This window comes from Coturnix japonica, chromosome W (genome assembly GCF_054131305.1).
Source record: "Coturnix japonica strain WE chromosome W, WE-NBRP24, whole genome shotgun sequence".
Lineage (NCBI taxonomy): Eukaryota > Metazoa > Chordata > Aves > Galliformes > Phasianidae > Coturnix > Coturnix japonica.
The window spans coordinates 34,274,859-34,280,241 of record NC_140701.1 but is presented as its reverse complement, the minus strand read 5'-3'; the positions used below and the strand labels follow the sequence as shown (position 1 = coordinate 34,280,241).

The following is a 5,383-nucleotide window of genomic DNA, read 5'->3' as shown; positions in this document are numbered from 1 at the left end:
CTGGGGAAATAGAGACTGCAGATCTCTCTCCCTCTTGTCTCCTCCAATGCCTGATACAGATGTCAAGATCCCTCCTGCGATCTCTACAGCGGTAGGTAACCATACAGCTTGCCTCTCATGGTAGGGTGTGAAGGCTACCAGGCCTATGGGAAACTTTTCCTTGTGCAGTGAGGTCTTGAATGTTATGGAGGATTCAGTAGGAAATTATTCAAGACTGGGAATCTCCAGGGAAGATCTCTGGTGGTACTGTGGGGGAAAGGTTTTATGGTCCACCCTACCATCTAACTGGGGAGGCACCTGTGCACTTGTTCAATTAGTTATACCATTCACCCTGGCATTTGAAAAAGGCATATCCAAAAATTCTGGAAGAACCAAAAGGGGTTTAGGGATATCATTTGACGATGCAATATATATAGATTCAATCAAGGTACCTAGAGGAGTCCCTGATAAATTTAAGGCAAGAAATCAAAATCCTGCAAAATTTGAGTCACTGTTTTGGTGGGTGACAATCAACAAGAACGTAGATTGGGTTAACTACATATGCAATATACAAAAGTGCAATTAAGAGAATAGCAGAACAGCTAGCCACACACCAGAAAAAGAATGATCTAGCAGGAGAGAAATCCTGCTAGATTAAAGAAAAGGGGGGAATGAACAGTGAAGCAGAAAACAGATGCTCTGCTGGAATTCAGAATAAAGGGGGGGCTACAAGGGGGATAGTTAAAGGTAGTTTACAGAAAATGATTTAGTTAGTTAGAATAACAAGGAATGGAGACAATGGGTCTGGGAGAGCAGGAAGGATGCAGATAAGGAGTGAGAACTCCCTGAGACACCTGGCAAGGAGGGGATTAGGTGTTGTAAATATCAAAAGAGGAGTTGCATCTCCCTGACAAGATGGGCGATAACAAGAGGGGGTCTGCATGATAAAGAATATGTATCAGAATTACGGGAAATCAATGACTATGCATGAGGTGTACCTATATCTGTATCACGGTTTTACAAGTCGGTGTGCAAGTTTGGAGGAGCTATCCCGCTTGCACCCAGTGCTGTGCAACTCTGGAATAAACATACCTGCTTTATAACCCATTTCTGGATTATAGAGTTTGATTCCGCAAGTCAGTTCAACAAGACCAAATGCCGGGTCCTACACTTTGGCCACAACAACCCCAGGCGGTGCTATAGGCTTGGGGCGGAGTGGCTGGAAGACTGCGTAGAGGTAATGGACCTGGGGGTACTGATTGATGCTCGGCTGAACACGAGCCGACAGTGTGCCCAGGTGGCCAAGAAGGCCAACAGCATCCTGGCTTGCATCAGGAACGGTGTTGCCAGGAGGAACAGAGAGGTGATTGTCCCCCTGTACTCAGATCTGGTGAGGCAGCACCTCGAGCGCTGTGTCCAGTTTTGGGCCCCTCACTGCCCCTCCCCAACAGGCCCCAGCCCGGTCTGAGCCATGTGACAGGAAGTGCTTCCTGCAGGCGGCGGAGAGCACTTCCGGGCCATGGCGGGCATGGAGGGGCTGTCAGGGGAGGAGCTCGCAGCGCTGCGGGCACCCAGAGGCAGCTCCCGGGCAGCTCCACGGTCTCGCTGTGCTGCGGAGTCACCCGGCCGGCCCCAAAAGCCTGGAGGCAGAGCCTGAGCCGGCCCCAGCCCGGATCGTGTGGTGCGGCTCCGACCATGCTGGGCTGTGCGGCAGGAAGAGGAAGACGGCCGTTTGTTTGCCAGCCGCTCGCTGGCTGTAAGATCCGGGTGGTGCCGAGGCCCGGTTAAGAAACGGCATGGATGAAGGTTTGTACGGATGGAGTGGGTCTGGATTGCAGTGAGCGGGACGAGTCCGGGCTGCGGTTTGGCGTGGTTGTGTTGGTTGCTTTGAAGGGCTGCCGTCATAGGGCGGAGGGAGGGAGAGGGAGCTTTTTAACAGTGCGGGCAGTCAGGAGCATGTTGCGTTTCTGCCTGCTGTGTTGGCGCTGCCATAAGTCTTTGGGTCCCCAGGGAGGCTCTGCGGTGTCCCGATTCGAAGGCAGGATTCAATCCCTCCGCAGCCCGTCCATCGCAGGCAGATGCTTCTCTCATCTGCTCTTCGGACTCAGCAGTGCCAGGGGTTTCACAGCGCGTGTTGCAGTGGCTGGCAGCCTCCGTGTGTTTTTCTATTGCAAACAGGGTCCCATCATGGAGCCGCATTAGAAGCAGACGTTGGTGTCTTGTGGCAGGAGCAAGGGCAGTGGAAGCACTGCCCAGGGCGGTGATGCCAGCAGCGAGCTGCCAGAGCTGCAGGAGCATTTGAACAATGCTCTGGGAGCTGGGGTTTGCATTTGGGTGTTCCTGTGCGGGGCCAGCAGTTGGACTGGGTGGCCTTGGTGGGCAGTCTGCGTCCCGCACCAGGTCTCTGCCTGTTGGCCTGGTTTTCCCTGGCACGAGAAAGTGCAAAGGGGAGAAGCTGTGTGGGAGCTGGCAGAAGCTGCCGGGGCTGATGTAGGCTGGCCCTGCGGCAGCTGCGCCCCTGGGCACGGAGCCACAGCACCAGTGCGTGCCGGTCTCCTCGGTGCAGCTGAAGTGTTGCTGGGCTCGGTGTGAGCCTCCCACAGCTGTTCTGCTGATAGCTCTGTGTCCCAGATGCTGCCTCCCTGCTCCCGGCTGCCGGCTGCCTGCTTCGTGGCAGGAGGAGATGGAAGTTGAAGTCCTGCAATACTTCCCTAGCCCGTCTTTGCCAGCAAGGCTGCCTGAGATGCTCTGGCGAGCAGTGGGGGTGTGATTTTGGGGTTGTTGAATGCAAGGGCTTTCTAAGCCAGGCAAGTAACAAGCAGCCTTGTGGAGGAAGCTCATAGGGAATGAGGTCTTCCCTCAGAGACTCTGAAGCTTTTGTTCAGAACTCAGTTGGTCGTATTTATTGTAGGTGATGTTTGAATGCCCAGAGGTGACCTGCAGGAAGAGGCGCTGGGTGCTGAAATGGAAGCCAGGATTCTGTGTAGCAGCAGGCAGGCGTAGTCAGGTCCCCTTTGGAGCCTGCTGTTGTTGGTACTGACTTCAGGAGATCCCTGAGTGTGCTGCTGTGTGCTGCGTGCCCCAGCCCCAAGGGGGGATTCCCTTGTGGAAGGAGGGGGAGGGTGAAGGAAGCCGACGGCCCTTTTCTCAGGGCTGGCTCTTCTGTGCCCTTTTGCTGGCTGGAGAGAAGGGCTGCCTGCTGGGCACAGGGAGCGCCTTTTAGCTCCCGTGCCGTGCCCTGCCCTCTAGCCCCCTCCTCATCCTATGTGGAACGCCAGTGCCAGCAGTTCAGCCGCCATTTTAGAACCCTCTCCACGTCACCTTGGTCACCGCTGCCGCGTGCAATGCACTCACATCTGACAGCTGTGACATGTAACAGCCATGTCAGCAGCGAAGAGGGCGAGGGTGGAAGTTTTCCCTGTTTCAGGCGGGAGGATGGAGCTGGAGGCCCCAGAACCGAAGAGAAGGAGGGGGCCCGCCTTGACCATCAGGCAGAGGAGGGGTAAGAGAGCCATTTTTCATCGTGCCTGCACCAGCCTGGTGACCACCACCCATGTGGAGCCAATGGAGGTGGATCCGTCTCTGGATGAGCCAATGGAGGTGGATCCACCTGCAGAGGAGCCCATGGAGGTGGATCCACCCGCAGCATAGCTGGCCTGGCACCACACCACCGTGCCAGGCCCTGCGTTGGCACCATTGCAGCTCCACCGTGGCTGGTCCAGGCGCTGAGCTCCTTACCCACTGTGCGGCCCCCGCCCCCGGCATTAGCTGGGTGGCATTTTTGTAACATCTGCTCCTCCTTTGGGCCTCTTCTGCAGCCACGTTCTGTGGGCACCCAGTCCCATCTTTACTCTCTTTGTCCCCGTTCCAGTTATTCTTGTTGGTTTTAGTGTTTAGTTTAGTTTTAGAGTTAGGTGTAGGTAAGTTGTTCATGTTCTTGAGTTAGGCGTAGGTTATTGTTCATGTTTTAGTGTTAGGAGTAGGTATTGTTGGTGTTTTCCTGTTAGGAGTAGGTTCCTGTTCGTGCTGTAGTGTTAGGAGTAGTTGATTGTTCCCATAGTAGAGTTAGGCATACGTTACTGTTGGTACTGTAGGGTTAGGCGTGGGTTCCTACCAGCAGCTGGCAGCAAACAGCGCTCGCTCGGTAAGCACACGTCTGCTTTCTCCCCCGGAGCCGTGAGTGCGACTGCCATGAGAGCGGAGGTCTGATGCCATCTGCAAGGGATGGGATTTGCATCTGGTGGCTTTTCCGTTGCAGAATGTCCAGCAGCAGAGAGTGAGTGGCCGTGAAATGAAGCTGGGCCTCAGGAAAGCAGTCTGGAGCTGCGTCACGTGCTTCCTGCGTGGCCAGCACAAGGTAGGTGTGCTTTACTGTAAGTGTGCGCTGAAGCAGTTGCTTTTGTCACGAGTCATCTGGAAAGATTTCCATAGTCGAGTGGTTGGAAACATAGCGTTTTAACTTAAAATTGTTTGCACAGATTGAAGGTTGTAAATAAAATTAGAGTACAGTTATACAGTGCTCTATCCCCAGAACTTTCCAGCATTTTTCTTAACACAGCTTACGCTTCGTTTCAAAACAAACTAACAAAGATGAACTTGGGTTAGCGTAGCCCATTTTAAATGATCCTTCTGTATCTTTTCCAGGCTGGTAGCAGAATGGAGACTTTCCTGAGGCGTAGAGGAACAGACACAAGCTTTTTTTGAAGGCTTCAGTGAAATTCTGCCACAGCGGTCCTTTGATGCTAAGGAGCTGGAGGTAGAGGATTCTTTGACTATTGCCAGATTCAGGCGGCTACATGTAATACTTGAATTTCAGTCAGTGTCTGAAGAGCAGAGTTCATTGAGGCTGGTGGTTCTGTTTTCAGGATGTGTGAGAGAAGCCTTATGTATCAGTTAGTATTTGGTTACTGTGTTCATCTTCACTTTCTTCTTTGCAACCAAATTACACGTTTCTAAGGTTAAGATTCTGCCAGCATAATTTTTTTTGGCTAACAGTGTTTTTGTAATCCTTGACCATGTGATTTGCGTGTGTCTAAAGAGTGAGCAATTGGAAAGCAAGGGAGATAAGAACCAAATATCAGCAGATGGTCAAATTACAGAGTGGAGCAGGTTTTAGCTGCTTTTGGTCTCTGCAAATTATACTCTGCAGCAGAACATCGTATTTCTAGCACAGAATGGTACAGTTAGGCAATGAGAAAGTATGGTTTATATGTCTAAGTACATTCATTTTCACGACTGGGGTATCTCCTTTGTTGCCACTCTACATTTTCTTTGTGAACGGATGTTATTTGCTGTGGAAGTTTAAGAGTTTAATATTAAAACCAAGCGTACTGTGATTGCGGGTCTTTGAAGTACAGTAGTATTTAAGTACAATAGTCTTGCTGTAGAAGCAAAGTAGTAGCTT

General features: G+C 52.0%; 1 pseudogene; it reads left to right on the top strand.

Annotated features, from left to right (window-relative positions):
- The first annotated feature begins 2,284 nt into the window (after nucleotides 1-2,284).
- LOC146754729 (uncharacterized) lies at nucleotides 2,285-3,869 on the top strand (annotated as a pseudogene).
- The last annotated feature ends 1,514 nt before the right edge of the window (nucleotides 3,870-5,383 follow it).